Below are 19,438 nucleotides of genomic sequence, written 5' to 3' on the forward strand. Positions count from 1 at the left end.
AAATATTTGAAATATCTGACTGAAATATTTATAATATTTGTCTGAAATATCTGTATTATCTGTCTGAAATATCTGTAATATCTTTCTGAAGTATCTGTAATAATTATCTGAAATATCTGTAATATCTGTCTGAGTGTTGTGGTTCTGGAAATCATGTTATTCTGAATAATACTATAAATCTTACTTTCTCTAATATATTGTATAACTGATTATCTGTAAAATTGCATAATAAACATACTGAGCTATAATAAACTCAGACCACACAACTGAGTGGTTAAAATCTTATGCTCAATTTCTGTAATTCTACTGTAATACTAATAACAATAATATTCTGAAAAAACTGATCAATAAGCTGATATATAAACATAAACATAATCTTCTGACATACATTCTAAAATGCCTAGCACAGCATATTTCCCTTACCTGACTACTGGAAAGCCCCTTGTATGATTGGTCCTACACCCGTAGGGTTCCATGTTAAACACCCTGAAAATAATATCCCCCAAAACAAAACTTCAATATTTCTCTGTGTGCTACATTTCTTATAACTATGGTAAAACCAAATTTTAAATAAAAAGTTTTACCATGAATTTGGGATGAAATCTAAGGCAATCCCACCAACGATCCACTCCAGCAAACTTAAAGAGAATTTCCCAAGGAGTGTTGTGGTGGCCTCAGATTATCGAATCGGCAAGAATTTTATCCAAAAACTTAGAAAGAAGGTGGGAGAGACGAACATGAGAGAGAGAGAGAGAGAGAGAGAGAGAGAGAGAGAGAGAGAAAGAGGATTTTGTGCATGATTTTCAACTGAAAAAATGAGGTTTAGGCTATTTATACATTGGCTTTCGTCGACAAGCTACGTCACTTCGTCAACGAGGTCAATAGGAAATTTGTCGACGATTGCTCATCCTCGTCGACGATATTCAGAACTTGAAATATAGCATTTCAGTATCTTCTCGTCGACAAGACACATCCCCATCGACAAGCCCCCCATGTGTGCTTATCGACGAATCCCCTGTGTTTGTCAATGAGACCCTGTTTAATTTTTCAATTTTAATTCCTTTTCTCTCATTATCCTATTAAATTCTGAAAATTATTCGGGTCTCTATAACATATTTCGAGGGTTTCGCACAGCAATGCTCAAAAAAGAGCACATGAAATATAAGCAATGGGAAACAAATTTAGTGTCTGCTAGATAATTTCTTCTATGTTGGTGATTTTGATGGTTGGTAGAAATTTTATTTTTCTTTGGAAATTTTATTCTAAGAAATGAACTTGCTATTGAAAATTTGAAATCTTTAAAAGAAATCACCGATCGAAGTTGGACCATGGGGCCGACATTGCTAGCTTTGTCAAGGCCGTCAAGATGAAGACAGAGCCGCCGGCAACTAGGCTGCAGTGGTTAGGAATCACGGGAATATTCTGGGGCTGTGCACTTATTGGTGCCGGTGTTTTGGATTAATGACGTTAGCTTATTTGACTATTTTCAGGACATACAAAGTAGATCTATGAGATATCAAATCAAGACATTTTAGTTGAAGTCTAGCCATTGTCACTAAATTATTTAGTTATTATTTTAAATTTTATATAACTAGTTGTATTTTAGCTGAATAAACAATTACTATTTTAAAATTATTAAAAATTCAAACTTGGAAATGATTCTTCAAGATATGGTAGAATCATACAGTCAAACTTAATAAAACCAAAAATCTAATAAGTTGCTTCTAAGGAATGTCTAAATAAATAGAATTTGGGCATTAAACCTAATATAAATTGCTTTTAAGGAATGACAATTAACAACACCAATCCTCCACGGGTTGATGTGGAAGGAGCTGCACATGATTTTGGGTGCACGAGGGATAATTAAATTGAGTTGACCCACATGACCAACCCATTTAATATTTTAAAATCAATCTTAGTTTCCATTGCTATTTTATATCTTATTTAATTTATTTTTTTTTAAATAAAGGTAGTGTCCAAGCCAATTCGGGACCCATTTAATTCACCGGCTAACTCATTCAAATTTATTCAAGTTTAAGATCCGAACTCATACTCCTAAAAAACAAAAAAAAAAAAAAATTGAAAAACATATACGAGATTAACAAATTATCTAAAAATTTTCATAAATTTTTTATATGAGGTTTTTTTTTTTCTTTTATTTATTTTGTTACGTGGGGTGTTTTATTGGTTTATAAGTCTTTGTTTTGTTTTATTTGGTCTTGTAGCCGTGATTTGACTCGATGTTGGTATTATTTTTGGGAGGCCTTTAAAGTTTTTTTTTTCTATTGTAATCTCTCATTACTTGTCTTGTAACAAATGTATTCCTCCGCTAAAAGTGAGGGTTTATCAATAAATAAATGGAAGTGCCGTCCTTTTTTGAAAAAAAAAAAGTTATCAATTTAGACATCTTGAATTCATTTTCTTGTAAAATCAAGCCCCTATTTAGATGAACACCCATAGTGACGAAGTTGTTGCAAGAAGCATTTGAAGGTAGTTATCCAATTTACGATCGTACCTATTTCTTAATTTAAATTTGTATAAATTTAAATACAAAACATAGAAACTCATATGTCTAAATGCAATCCAATAATGGGATTTGAATGGACATGAAACAGCTCCAAGGCAATAGCAGCCCATAATTTGAAATCTATGGTCCAAAGTCCAATCCATTGGCCTGGTGCTCTTCTTGAGCTGCCTTACATATATTTATTTTTTTTGGGCATTTTCTCCTCCAAATTAGGGGTGGGTATAATTGGGGGAAACATAAATTAATCGAATTAACCAATCGAAGTTGGTCGGTTCGGTTCAGTTATAAAAAATCGGTTCAGTCAGTTTGGTTATGCTTCATTAAAGTTCGGTGAATTGGGTTTCGATTCGGTGAATAGGAAATGATAATTTGGTTAACCGATTTTATAATTAATTAAATTTTAAATATAAATTAGTATATGTTAATTTGATAAAGGCGGGAGCTCCATGGATCTGTGCTTGCTGGTGAAGTACCAAAGAGAAACACAGTTGGAACTGGGTAACGAAGAGTATGGGATGTGGGTGGCCATGAGAGGATCGGATTGAAATTCAAAACTAGAGATGGGGCTCATTTAAAAGTTCAAAACTGGAAGTGAACACTGTAGAGAGACAGAGAAGTGCAAGCTGGAGTGGAGTGGACACTTGTGGGGTTCCGATTCTAATGTAAAACATGCATGAGATATGAATAAAAATTTTAGTGGAGCTATCTTATACAATATAGCAATGGTAAAAATCTTGTAAAAATATCTTCTGGTCAAACAATGATAACTTTTTTTTTTAAAAAAAGTTGATTGTCCCATCTTCCCCCAGCTTCCCAATTAACTATTCCCTTCCCTGTGATATTTATTTGTTTATTATTAAATTTGATCCTTGTTCCTTAAATACTGTGATTAAGCTCCAATTACATGACAAAATATAACTTATTTTCTATTCCAAACTTCAATTAATTAATTAATTCGGTTAAATTCGGTTAATCGAATTACCCGAAAAGGTAATTTGGTCAGGTTCTGTTCGGTGAGGCTCAGTGGTTCGGTCGATTCGGTTAACAACATTCATTAACCAAAAATTTCAGTTAATTCGGTTAATTAACCGAATTTGACTGAATTGACCGTTTGCTCACCCCTACTCCAAATTGATTACTTGCGCTTGGAAGTGTGTAATTAGTCCAAAATTCTATAAAAAACTCTTTATACGTGAATGATATATAGTATGATGAGAGTGATGTGAAAATAATTGTGTGTAGGGACTGTACAAAGAGTCAATGCTTTAGGATCTATTTATATGCACATAAGACCTAAAATTAAAGTACACTTAATGTTTTGAATTTATGAAATACAACAACCAAAGATTTAATAAATAAATATCTAACTTTAAGGTACGTTTCCTTCCTAAGATGATTAATAAAATTTGATAATATTAAAATATTAAATAAACAAACAATTTCCCCCTCATTTTAATATTATGTATGCAAAATGTATATAGATAGTTCAACAATCAAAGAGGGATAATTATGCACAATGAAGGTGTGCTCTACCTTAAGCCTTCACTGAGTAAAGATTGAGTCAGTAATGTCTTAGACTTGAATTATGATTACTTAAGGAAAATAAAGTGTCACTGCTCACACAAATGACTTATATATTGACTTAAACTTTAATAGTCAACATGTTTCGGTCTTGTGGTAATCCTAGTTTCATGAGAAAAGTCCAATTCTCATAGAGGGAGGCCTCACTCTCATGCTTATATAGGTGAAATCTATTAAGGGTACTTGTATAACTCCAACACCCCACTCATAAGAGATACAGATAATTATTAAGAGTATTAAAAAGTCAACTTCTCTCATTACAGAATAAATGCGTTTACACTATGGGGATGAGTTTAAGATAATTAATATTGCATTTTTTATGACCATCATATGTTTCATTCTTCTTAGTGAACCCAAATATTACAAGATCTATAGTCCTTGGTTGGGTATCCTTATACATGGTTTATGACTTTATGAGCTTCAACCCCATCCCCATTGATGTATTCTAGACCCTGACTCTTGCTAAGGCTTTAGTTAATGGATTTGTAAGATTCTAAGTAGATCTTATATAATTCACATTAATGATGCTACTACTTGAACATGACCTCACTGTATTGTGTTTCCTTCTTATGGGTCTATATTTACTATTACAATAACGGTTATTCACTTAATTAATTACAACAGTATTATCTCAATTAATTAGGATAAGTGGTATTGACTTTTCCCAAAACGAAATTTCATATAACACATCTCTTAACCAACTTGCTTCCTCATTAGCTTATGCAAAAGCTATTAGCTCAACTTCGATAGTTGAGTTAGCAATTATTGTTGGTTTTTGAGATTTCCAACAAAGAACACCACCACCTAAAGTAAAAATAGAACTAATAGTAAATAGAAAATCATCTGACAAACTATTCCAATCGACATAACTAAAACCTTCAAATACTAAAGGATATTTAGTTTAAAACAAGTTATAACTTTTGGTACCAACTAAACATTTGATTACACACTTCAAATCATTCCAATGTTATTTTACTTGGCTTGCTAGAAAATCTATTAAGTACTCCAACTGCAGACGCAATGAGGTTTGTTAGCCCTAAGGGCTAAGGGTTCTCATTCCAACTTGTTTTGACGACAACAACCCATTAGTGGTTCTTAGGTTTACTAATATTTTCCCTCAAGTTCAGTTCAGATATACATGATAGTTCCAAGGCATGCATAAGGGTTAGGCATATATCGAAAAAGCAAAGAGCAAATGATCATCAACAAAGTTCCACACATGGCACATTCGGAGATCAACCACCCAAACAAAGCATATATAAAAATCTACATTAATTGTATGTTTGTTGGGTTGTGTGTGTGAGAGGTAGGATGTATGTTACAACTCTTGTGAATATGGTGTGGTCAAGAGCATCTTGCAAGAGACAAGCAAATTACATATGCATAGAGTTCATAATAAGTTAGAATATGAATTACGAGTTCACATATGCATATCAAGTCACTTAACTGCATAAGATGTCAAAATGGCTTTCAAACATATTTTATCAAACCAAGACATCTTATAATTGGTAAAAATTAATTCTGGACAAGATTGGACTTTAACTTGAACAAAACCCATTTTTGGACCTGTCCACATCCATTTAGGGTCTTATATAAGTAAAACAAAGGGACTCATTGATGAATACATGGGATTCATCGACGAACACATGAAGGGGGCTCATCAACGTTCAAGGGGGAATCATTGACGATGAGATCCCGAGACCACTAAAATCTTAGATTAGACTTGTCGACGAATATAGGGGATTTGGTGACTAATGTACAAGGATGGATCATCAACGTATGCAGGGGAATCATCAACGAAGAAAAGCCGAGACCTATCTGAATTCAGCAGAGAAGACTCATTAACGAACATAGGGGATTCGTCGATGTACACATGTGTAAGACTCGTCGATGAGGTCATATAATCGTCGACAAGTGTCAGGCAGCAGAACGCATTTAATGCACAATAACAGCTAGTTTTCAAATTGTCCTTTCTCCATTACTGTCATATCATAATTCTGTCCGAATACTGTCATATCATGATTTTGTCTTAATATTGTCATATTATGAATATGTCTGAATACTGTCATAACATAAATCTGTCTAAATACTATCATATCATATCATATCATATCATAAATCTATCTAAGACATATCTTATCATAAATCTGTATAAAATTATACTTTGTTCTGTATCTTCATAAAATATTCTGACATGCTTATCTATATAGTAAAAATAACCTTGCTCATGCCACACAATTTGAGTGATAATTCATAATATAATAACTGTCTGGAAAAAATATATATTTTGCTGAAAACTAGGGTATGATTAATTTCATCTATTTAATTAAATTCCATTATGTTTCAAGAAAACCCGATATACTCAAATCCCCGTAGTTTAATTTAATTCAAAATATTCACAAAAATTTGATTTAATCAAATCTGTGTAGATTAATTTAACTCAAACATATTTTTAAAATAAAATATAACTATAGATATACTTAATTTCACATACTCAATTTAAATCAGGCATATACTAAATAACATAAATCTAATTAAATTCATGTACTTAAATTTAATTAGTAAATATTTTTAAAATAAACCTAACATAATCTATTCCCCTTACCTTAGACCTGAAGTGGTGCCTATGACGTCCCAATGACAAATCCACTCCGGTTAAAGTATTCAGAAGCGGAGTTAGGACCCGTATATGATGTTCGTTTTTCAATTCGGCGGAGAGATAAAGAGAAATTGAAAAAAGAGATAAAGAGCTTGAGGAGAGAGGGAGAGAGAGAGAGAGAGAGAGAGAGAGAGAGAGAGAGAGAGAGAGCGCTCTAGCCACAGCCTGGGGGGGGGGGGGTTTCCTTTCCCAATCTCAATCTCAAGAGATTGTTATATTAGTATATTAACATATTTTATTATTAATTTAATAATTCTTATTTTTTAATTAATTATTTTATTTATTTATTTATTTATTTTTATTTATTTATTTTTTAGGATTAGACTTACACACATATTATTTTTGGAGTCATTACATATTATCACTATTGTTTTAGCCCTAGCTCACTATTTTAGTTTTAAAAGAAAATTTCTCTTCATGAAAAAATAGCATCACTTGACTTAAAAATAATATTATTCTCAATATATAAAAAATTTATTGGTTGAATTATTAATAACATATCCTAAAAAAAATACAAGTAGAAACTTTAGTACCTAATTTAGATCTTTTAGGGTCTGTAAGACTTATACAAAGGCTAAATAATCTCATGCTCTAAAGTAACCTAAATTAAGCTTATACCCTGTCTAAAGTTCAAAAAGTGTAGCTTTGGTCTTTTTATATGACACTCTATTCAAAACATGATAAGCAGTTAAAACAACTTCTCCTTAAAGATTAAAAGATGCACTTGATTCTATTAGCACAACAATATTAGTCAAATTTATCACAATTATAGTCTTCCTTTCAACTATATCATTAGAAGTAGGAGAATAAGGTAGAGTAGTTTCATGGATTATTCCCAAAGATTGGGCAAATGAGTTGAATTCTAAAGATTCATACTCATGACCTCTGTCACTTCTAATTTTCTTAGTTTTCCTACTGATTGATTTTCAACTTGGATGAGGAAAATTATAAACTTTTCAAAAGCATCATTTTTATTTTTTTCAATAAATAAACATGCATATATTTTGAAAAATCATCAATGAAAGTGATAAAATATTTGTTTCCTCCACCAGCTAAAATGTATTCAAATTCACACAAACTTTTGTGAATTAAATCTAACAATTTAGTATTACTCTTAACTTTTTTTGGGGGCCTTTTGTTATTTTAGCTGTACTACATGATCCATATTTTTCAAAATCCTTTCTAACATCATAACTAATTCCAAATTACTTATGATTCCTACATATCTACTACTAATATGACATAGATGAGCATGCCAAAAATTTAAGGAAGCGAGTAAGTAAATAGAACTTGAGGATGCTTTATTGTCATTCTCAATACTTAATTTAAACATCTCATCATAAACATAACCTTTTCCCATAAATATCCCATTCTTAGCAATTATATATTGGTCAAATTCCATGGTTTGTTTAAAACTAGTCTTATAAAAAAGAAAACCCGACACCAAATTCTTTATAATGGAAGGGGTATATGTTAAGCTGAATTGGAAATGGAGATTAAATGGAAACAAAAAATTTAATGGTCTTGATGATGATGAGCTGCAGATGAGAATGAGAGTCACGAAAGAACCAGCTTTCATGCGCTGGAATGATAATACCGCGTGCCAAATTCATCCCATTAAATCACAATTAATCCCTTCCTTTTACTATCATCCTGTGTATCTATATAATGAGAGCATTTCTTTGTGAATATGAAAGCAAGTGAGAGTGAGCGAGGGGTGTGTGAGTATTGTGTTGAAGGTGAGAAGAGAGTTGAGTAGATTTGTGTGTCTCCACCTCTGGTTTTTCTCCTAGATTATAGTATATTCGGTGTGCTCCGTGGACGTAGGTCAAATTAGACCGAACCACATAAATCTGGTGTTCTTATTTTGTGTGCTTATTTTTACTTATGTGTGATTATTGTTCCTAGATCCCTAACAAGTGGTATCATAGCCAGATTGAAGCACAGTTGCCAGATCAGAGCAAAATCGCCAAATCGGAGCCCCTACCTAGTATCTCATAATTGAGATTTGAGGTCACCAATGTGTTCCTCTCGTCGAGATAAAGCCAACGGTACAAACTGGAGCTCGAACGTCTCAGAAGCTATATTGTGCTAATTACGTGTCTAAGGAAAATTCTCTCTAGGAAAGTGGGACTTTAGCAGTCCATTGTGATCCCCACTTCCTTGGAATTTACGTAGTGTAATTTTGCACAATCATCACTAGGCCCCACCTGCAACGTCAGCAGCTAGTTAACGGCGTCAGTAACGATGTTAATTAACGTCATCATTAACGACGTTAGGAATATTCCGTTAAGTGGGGGTATATTCTGTTAAGTTTAATGGAAAATTGATCAATTTTGACTAGAAAGTTTGACCAGGTTTTCGGAGTCATTTTAGGTCCGTTTTTCGAACAACTTGAACCATTTCTAAGGTTTTTTGGTCATTCTGGATCCAACCATGTTGTTCGTTTGAGCTAATTTCATATCTAGATTAATGATTAAAGATTTAGAATGAAAAGAGCTCAAAATCGAGATGTTTAATGGTACTAACTTCAGTGTTTGGAAGATGAAGATCAAGGACTACTTGTTTGGTAAGGAGTTACACTTACCATTAAATGGAAATCCATATTCCATGACGAAGGACAAGTGGGAGTTGCTTGATTGAAAATCTCTCGAAGCTATCAGGATGACACTGGCAAAGTCTGTTGCCTTCAATATCAAGCATATGACAACCACCAAGTCTCTTATGGATGCACTCTCCAATATGTACAAGCAGCCATTAGCTGCCAATAAGGTACACTTAATGAAAAATTTATTTACCATGAACATGTCCATAGGTGAAAGTTTTAGCAAACATCTAAACAATTTCAATGACCTGTTGGATCAACTCACCTCAGTTGAAATCAATTCTGACAATGAGATCCGTGCCTTACTGATTCTTAGTCAGTTTCCTGAGAGTTGGAAAGGTATTGTTACTGTGATCAGTAGCTCCGCAGGAAAATCAAAACTGAATTTTGATGAAGTTGTCAGCATGATTTTGATGGAAGAGATTAGGTGTAGTCGAACACTGCTTCCAATTCAAGTTCAGCCTTGAACGTGGAAATCCGTGGGAGAGATTTATGGAAAGAAAACGAGCATGGATGATTAAACAATCACGGAAGATCTAGGACCAGGTAGTCCAAATCTAGAAATCCCAGAGGTTCCCAGGGCATAAAGAACATTGAGTGCTGGAACTGTGGAAAGTTCGGTCATTACAGAAACCAGTGCAAAGGTCCAAGAAAAGAATATGAGGCGAAGAAAGAAGCAAATGTCGCTTGAGAAGAAGGTGATATGTTGATATGCTCTTTGGAGAGCAAGAAGGAGTCTTGGGGCATAGACTCTAGAGCCTCATTTCATGCCACTTGCAGTAAAGATTGCCTAGAGGAGTATACACTAGGTGACTTCGGTAAGGTATACCTTGGCAATGATCAACATTGCAACATAGACGGCAAAGGAGTTGTGAAGATTAAGATGAACGAGTCCATATGGAAGCTAAAGGATGTCAGATATATTCCAGACCTGAGAAATAACATGATCTCGGTTGGACAACTAGCATAAGAGGAATACACCACAACATTCATTAGTGATGAATGGAAGATTTCAAAGGGTGCACTATCGATTGCGCAAGGTAAGAAAAATGAAACACTTTATGTGACTTTTAATGGCTGTATATCTATTTCAATTGCTACGGGAAATGACGATAGCAACATTTGGCATCAACGGATCAATCACATGAGTGAGAAGGGACTCAGGGTAATGCACTCAAAGGGAAAGTTGAGTGATCTACGGTCAGTACAAATTGACATGTGTGAGGGTTGTATACTCAGGAAAGACAATAGGGTCAGTTTCCTGACATACACTAGTACCCCAAAGAAGGAAAGACTTAAAGGATTCCACTCAAATGTGTGAAGACCGACGACTATCTCATCCACAGGTGGAAGAATTACTTTGTGACATTTATTAATTTTTATTTTCGGAAGATATGGGTTTACTTTTGGAAATAAAAATTTGATGTCTTTGATGCTTTCAATATTTGGAAAGCAATGGTTGAAAATTAAACTCATTTGAAAATCAAGAAGCTGAGAACTGATAATGATGGTGAGTATGAAGATACCAAGTTCAAGAAATTATGTTATGAGCATGGTATCAGGATGGAAAGAATTGTGCCAGGTACGCCTCAGCACAATGGCATAGCCGAGCGGATGAACCGATCATTAACTGAATAAGTTAGAAGCATGCGTATGCATTCAGGCTTTAGAAAACAATTTTGGGCAAAAGCAATCAACACAACATCATACTTGATTAACAGGAGTCCATCAGTACCATTGGACCACAGTCTACTAGAATAGATATGGAGTGAAAAAGAAGTGAGACTTTCACATTTGAAAGGTTTTGGTTGTGTATCATATGTGCATGTTAATGATCATGTCAGAAACAAGCTTGATCCAAAGTCCCAGAAATGCACTTTCATTGGTTATGGTGAAGATGAGTATGGGTATCGCATTTGGGATGATGAAAACAAGAAGGTGATCAAAAGCCGAGATGTGATCTTTAATGAAAAGGTGATATACAAAGACAGACACACAATAGAACCAACAGAATCCGTAGAACTAGTTCAAAATGAAACAACTTATGAAGACATGGATGATGTCCTAGAAGGTGTTGAGACACAACACCCCAAGAATCCTCAGGCAGAGGAGACACACCAGTAAAACACCGAGATTCCTCAAGCAGAGGAACATGTGTAGCAGATTGTCACATCACTGCGGCCTACTCTAGCTCCGGAGCTTAGGAGATCTTCTTGGCTGCATGTACCAAATAAGAGGTATATGAATTATTTACTTCTTATAAATGGAGGAGAACTTGAATGTTGTGATGAAACATGCCATGCGGGAGATTCGAGCAAGTGGGAACTTGCAATGAAGGATGAGATGAGGTCCCTCAACTCCAACAAAACGTGGGAACTAGCTAAGTTGTCTAAAGGTAAAAAGGTTCTTCATAATAAGTGGGTGTACAGGATCAAAGAGGAGCATGATGAATCTAGGAGGTACAAAGCCCGATTGGTAGTCAAAGGCTTCAAGCAGAAGGAAGGAATTGACCACACTGATATCTTTGCACCATTTGTGAAATTAACAACCATCAGGTCAGTCTTAAGCATTGTTGCCTCGGAGGGCCTGTAAGGACCCAAACCCGAATGGGTTCCTAAATATAAATTTTCAGCGGAAGCAAATAAATCTAAATTATTTTTTTATTACTAAACCACTAATTGATCCCATTACATCAATATCTTTAATATCAACAAAAAGAAAACATTTAAAACTTAACCATTAAATATTGCATCAATATTTATTCTAACAACTCTTTCTAATCCGTGTCCATGCATTTGCTACTCCTGATTTCTTGTATGCTCTTCAAAGTTATTTGAAATGTAAAATAATGATTGGGGCGAGACAATACACAGTAAGTAAATAAGATTATTATTAGTGTGTGGCCAAAATGAGCTTTCATAATATTATAATTTCGTAAAATAACTTTTAATATTGAAACTTCAAGACTGCATTTAAAATAAATGTAAATTTAAATTTTTCTATATAAAACTTTTACCATCAACTATAGTAATAATATTTTTATAACTATACACTACAACTGTCAAACTGAACTTGTTAACTTTAAAAACTCTAACTATAGTACTCAATTATATACATATATAATTTTCCTTATACGTTTCCTTTAGATCATCATTCAGGCACAAAAATGGCCTCGTTCACATAAACATATACTTTTTCTTCAAATCGTCAATAGCTCTATACACGTAATTATATATGTATATACATATACTGTAAAAACCTTCCTTAGGCCTATTAATCGTAAGTCATGTTTACCCTCATGACTAGATTGTGCGGTCCGAAGACTAGACTTAGTTGGCTGGCCGGTCAAACTAAATCAACATACATCATCATTAAGTGAGATTTTTCCTATTAAGTCCTAGCCCGGAATCAGGTGTACACTTAGGAGAAATCCACTACCATATATAACCACTCTGTAAACAGTGTGGGTGCGCTCTAATCTGTTTAAACTTTAGGCTACGGTACCGAGCATTCGCAACTTTCTGTATCCTCTGAGCCATAAGGGATTTTGAAAACATCTTATTATATAATTTATGCAATCAAAATAATATCATTAAGATCTCATTTTTACTCATATTTTCATGAAATACACAACGTAAAAAATAAAATTATGTCATCTTTACTCATATTTTCGTGAAATATGCAACATAAAAATAAACTCATGCCACAAGATTTTTGTGCTAAAAATATTAACTTGAATAGAAATTAATGTTGTAAAATACCCGAGGAGTTTAAAACATTTCTTAACTCAAAAATAAATGCAAGTATATTAAAGATAAAACTGGTATAATCAAATATGTGTAAAAATAAACTCGAAAAAATTTTATAAAAATTAACTAACATAATCAACATTTACTTACTCTTACTTAACCTTGTGAGACGGTCACAACAAATATCTCTGAAAATGAGATCGGAAAGAGTGGGTGAGTGAGAATTTTAAGCATAAAAAAAAAAAAATTCTCCCTCCACCACCAATTCTTTCACTCACTAATCATTCTCTTCCTTTGAAATTTTTTTTGTGAAAAATGAAAATTGATAACTTCCTATTTATAAGACAATTTTGGAAAAGAAAATGAAATTTATAAATGTGTGGGGAGGGGTGAAATTATAATTTTTTTTTTTTAAATAGAGGAATGGGCATGAGATGGGCTTGGGATGGGGATGGAGATACATGTAGGGGAAATAATAAAAAAAAAAAAAAAATGGGAGTGCTTGCCGACACTCCAATTTAATTAGTTTTTTAATTAATTTACTTACTTAATTAATTAATTAATTAATTTTTTTTTTTAATTATTACATCCTCTGCGTCTACTCTATTCATTCTATGAAATTCCATTTTGACCAAGTCGACTTTTAGGGAGTGACTGAGCCTCAATGGTCTTGAGCACTCGCTTAGACAAGGTCTTTCTTAGGCATCAAACTTGGAATCAAGGATCCTAACAGAGAAACACTTTCGTATTGATACTAACTAAATGTCTATTTTTATTATTTTACTGTTCTTATCATGTTCTACTCATATATACATTTTTGGGATTATCACATCCTCATTTCCTTATAAAAATTTCGTCTTCGAAATTTGCTAAAATTAAAATGAGTACCTTGTATAATGTTGTGCTTTTATCCTATCTTGTTATCGTCAAAAGGATATAGCTATTTTTGGGGTATTTTTGCTTCTAGTTCCCATGATGCTTCCTCAATGTCATGGTTGCGCTAGAACACTTTTACCAACAAAATCTTCTTCGTGCGTAATTCCTAATCTTTCTTATCTAAAATTTGGATTGGTACTTCTTCATATGATAAAGTATCACTAACTTTCAACGACTCATAGCTTATCACATGAGAAGGGTCTAGAACGTACTTCTTTAACATTAAAATGTGGAATATATCATGAATTCTCGACAATGCAGGAGGTAGGACAATTCTGTAAGCGACTGGACCAATCTTCTCCAGTACCTCGAATGGTCCAATATAGTTGGGGCTTAGTTTGCCCTTTTTCCCAAACCTCATGATTTTTTCATTGGAGCGAATTTTAAAAATATATTATTCCCTGCTTCAAACTCCCAACTCATGCAGATGGATATTCACATAGCTCCTTTGCCGACTTTGAGTGGTATTTATTTTGTCCCCCGATGAGCTTAATTTTTCTCAAAGGTCCTTTGTATAATCTCGAGACCTAAAGTCGTCGTTTGCCAACCTCATCCCAATATAATGGGGATCAGCACTTTCGACCATATAATGCTTCATATGGTGTCATCTCTATGCTGGACTGATAACTGTTGTTATAGGCGAACTCAACTAACGGCAAATACCGAATCCAACTTCCTTTGAAATCTAGTACACAAGCTCTCAACATGTCCTCCAATATCCGAATAGTTCTCTCCGATTTTCCATCAGTTTGAGGATGAAATGTCATGCTGAAAGTAAGTCGTGATCCCAAGGCTCTTTGCAAACTCTTCCAAAATTGTGATGTGAATCGTGGATCTCGATCTGATACGATAGACACGAGCATGACATGTAGTCTAACTATCTCTTGAACATATAACTCTGCAAGTTTGGTTATAGAGTAGGGTAACCCGATTACAAAATCCATGGAGATGTGCTCCCATTTCCACTTGGGAATGTGGAGTGGTTGCAGTGGTCCTACTGGTCTCTGATGTTCAGCTTTTACTTGCTGACAAGTAAAACACTGTTCCACAAACTGTGCAATCTCCCTTTTCATGTTATTCCACCAAAAAGACTCTCTCAATTCCTGATACATCTTCGTGCTTTCCGGATGCACTGTATAAAGAGATCGATAAGCTTCTTCTAAGATAGTTCTTTTGATATCTTTGTCATTGGGCACACACAATCTAGTTTGGAATCTCAAAACTCCATCGTCAGAGATGTTAAAGGTCCACCTTCAGTCTACTTTGTACCTTACCCATAATCTTCACTAGCTCTACATCTTCCATCAATGCAAGCCTTAATCTTTTCCAATAGGTCGGTTAGATTACCAGATTAGCAATGAGAGCTTGATGATTTCCCTCGACTATTCCACACCAATTTTTCCAGATCCATCATGATTTTATGTTGGGTCGCCATTGCTTGAGACTGATGCATTCAATGACTTTCAACTTAACGTATCTGTTACCACATTGGCTTTCCCCGGGTGATAGTTGATAGTGCAATCATAATCTTTGATTAATTCCTAACAATCTTCTCTGTCTCATGTTTAATTATTTTTGTGTAAGAAGTACTTGAGACTTTTATGATCTGTGAAAATCTCACACCTTTCACCATAAAGATAATGTCTTTTGAAAAGTAAGGCGTAGTCCCCAAGAGGGGGGGGAGGTGAATTGGATTATAAAATTTCTTTTAATTCCTTTTAAAAATCCTTAACCTTTCTTTCATTTCTTTGAGCTAATTATTGGACTCTTTTTTTTAACTCTTTAATCACTCAAGAACTTAGTTCTTTAATTCAATCAATCAAAACAACTATGTAAAACAACCAAGCAACCAAACCAATCATTCAAGTAACCAAGTCAATCATCCACAATTTGAAAACAAACAAACCAAATGATTTGCCAGCACAAGTTACCTGCAACACAATTTAGATTAATGGAAATTTGCAAGATTCAACACTCTTTGAAATATAAACACAAACTAGTCAATATCAAATTCCTAACCATTCAATCATAATATAGCTTTTGTTGTCAACCCTGGATATAAATTTGAATTAAGCCCTTGTAGTGAATGATAATTTTCTTTGCTGATGTGAAGCCTTGTATTGATTGATTTGCTTATATGATATGTAATATAAAATTTAATACAATATTCACACTCTTCCCAATATTCAAATTCAAATAAACTCTCAGTTAATTATCTTTGGGAAGTTTAACCAAGTAACGTACTCCCGTATGGTTTCCGCAAGATATGGTATAACGTACTCCCTTTCAGTTTTCGCAAACCCAAATCAAAATTAGACTTCAAGTTTACTTGATTTCCAAATATACGTAGTATATATGATTTCCAATTTAATCATCCATGCAATTTAAATATGCTGAAAATAAAGAGTAAGGGAAAGAGAGAGTGAGACGGAGATTTTTATGAGGTTCGGGCTTTTACCTAGCCTACATCCTCGCCTTTGGCAAACCACCAAAGGATTCACTAAACATGTTCCTTTAACGGGCGGAACAAACCTTTTACAACACTCCTTGGTTAAGGCTAGGAGCCCACCTTCTTCAAACAATATCCCCTCGTCGATCACTCTTTAACTATGCTAGAGCCCACCTCTCTAGCAATATCCCCTGCTTAGCCAACGATCCAAACAATCTTTGGAATCGTTAATCTACAAGAAATAAATCAAATAGATGCCTCTACAACTAATTTGCTCCTCAAGAGTTATTAGTTACAACAACTTCAGAATTATTACTCTCAAAGTAAACAATACTGGGTTTCTCTTATACTCTTTTCTGCACAAAAACATTTCAATATATGTTTATCTCATATTCTCATAATTCACCATGCAGTTCACACAACCCTAGCTTCAACTATGTTCTCAGTATAACTCATATGCCACACAATTTCATATTATTCGCTATCATAATATGTACACTTAAATATCATAATCACCATTTTCATATATTATTCAACCCATAATTTCTAAATACTGCTATTAATTTATTCCCCTTACCTGACTTACTGAAAGGTCCACTAACACCTTAAATCTTACTTTCCACGGCATTCGCAACTCAAAAGCTTGAAATTCACATTTCCCCAAAATAATAACTCAATTTCCAAAACAATTCTCATTAGCACTTCCTAGGTTCCGAATACTTCATAATAGCCCATTAAACCCTTAAATACTTCACTTACCCTAATTTGGAGTGGTGCCCAAGAACTCCAAATCAATAATCCACTCTAGTTACGTTTTGTAGAGAATCTCCCCACGAACCTCTGACAATTTCTGATGTCCAAACAAGCTTAACGAAGCCAAAATCAAAAGATGAGAGAGATGAGAGAGAAGGAGAAGAGAAGGAGATGGGGGAGAGAGAGAGAGGGAGAGAGAGGAGGGAGAGGGGAGAGAGAGAGAAAACTATGCTGAAAAATGCCAAGAAGAGTTATATTTATAGGCCAGCATTGTCGAGAGTTCAAGTGATTCGTTGAGGTGATTGGCCAAGAAGGGCCATTTGTCGACAAGGAGGCTGGTTCGGCAACGAACCTGAAAGTCTCTGAACCATACTTCGGTATCTTCTCATTGATGAGCATGTGTACTTTGTCGACGAGGACTAGAGGGAATGCATCGACCAAAGATCGATTGATTCGTCTAAGAAACCCATACTGGTCCCTAATTTTTTCTTTTACTTCTCTGTCAGGCGTTTTCGTGTATTACTCCAGTGAATTAAAGTTTGTTCGGTCTCTACTTCTCCCTTCCTATAAAATTTCATCCTCGAAAATGCATTAATAACTTCATCTTTAAGAAAACATCACTAATTTTTATTATTACCCTCACTTATGGCGGATTGAATCCCATGGTTCCGTTTACGGTGTTGGGAGAGATTAACAATAATCCAAAAAAAAAAACGCGCCAAAAAACCATTGTTATCTAAAACCAAAACACTACCCGTATCTACAGGAAACAGTACAACACCAACATACAACTTTAATATTTACTTTACTCTTAATGGCTCAGTTCAAAATCCACACGAAGAGATATGGCTATTTCTGGCGCATCTATTCCTCTTAATTCCCAGACAACTCCTCAATTGCATGATATGTCATAAACTTTCACCAATGGAATCCTTTTGTATGTGTAGTTCTTGTTCCTTCCAGTCTAAAATCTACACTGGCATCTCTTCATAAGATAAGGCATCATCAACTCCAGTGCCTCCTGTAATGATCATATAGAGAGATTGGGGACGTATTTTCTCAAAACATGGAGACACAGTGAAAAATCGTTCATGGATTATAGACAAAATCGGTGGTAATGCCAACTTGTAGGCCAATTAGACCCACTCGTTCAAACAAACCTTGAATGGTCCATATATACCTAGGCGCTCGTTTCCCATTCTCCCGCATCTTATAACTCCTTCATGTTGTCACTTTCAGGAAAACATATGACTCCTGCAGTCTCAAACTCCAACTCTCGCGAGCGAAAGTATCATCATAACTCTTCTACGACTCTTGCTGTTTGTTATGATTAATTGTCTCTAGGAGTACTGAATTTACATGAGTCCTCACGTATCAGCTAAAGCAACACAAATCTGTTTTCCACAATCTCAACCAAATTATAACGAGGATTGGCAACTATGGAAAGTAGAATTAGACCGCAAGCAGGGGGGGTCCTTTTTCCCACCTTCCTCTTCTCCCCAGTGGTCGTCTTATTTTTACCTTTGGTTGTCTCCAAGAGAAAGGACCCGAGGTGAGAGGGAGAGGGGTGGGGAGAGCAGTCGGTGGGGCGCTTGGTCGTTAAGGTACAAAAGAGCGCGGGGAAATGGAGATAGTGTAAATTGGGGGTTAAGAGCGGTTGCTGAAAAGTAAAGAAGGGAAATAAATTGAACAAAATAGTGGTATTTGTATACGGGAAGGTGAAAAAGGAGAAGAGATAAGAATGAACACCAGCACCGAGCGAAGTTAAAATCCATGCGCAACATTCCCAAACTTATAACAAACCTACATGTGTCGGAATATAAATTGCACATTAATAGATAACAGGACCACAAGTATGGTATCGGGATTCGGCCCCAACTGATGCCTACGTCCCTGCCTCTAGTCGCAAGACCTGGGATTCCAATAATGCTCACTTAACAGGTAGCGCGACATCTAATACAACTAGGTCACAATTAGCACAGGGGTGAACTAAAAATTACAAAACTGGCCTTGCGGGGAGGAAGGAAGCCATAGGTCAAATCAAAGGATGACCCCAACCTAGGAATCCTTCTGGAATTAGATCAACCCCTCAAGCAACGTCTGAAATCCCCCCCCATGCACCTCCTTATCTTCCTTTCTTTCTATTCATATTCCTAATTCCCGCCTTATTTTCCCTTTA

The sequence above is a fragment of the Malania oleifera genome, chromosome 12 (genome assembly GCF_029873635.1).
Source record: "Malania oleifera isolate guangnan ecotype guangnan chromosome 12, ASM2987363v1, whole genome shotgun sequence".
NCBI classification, from domain to species: Eukaryota; Viridiplantae; Streptophyta; class Magnoliopsida; order Santalales; family Ximeniaceae; genus Malania; species Malania oleifera.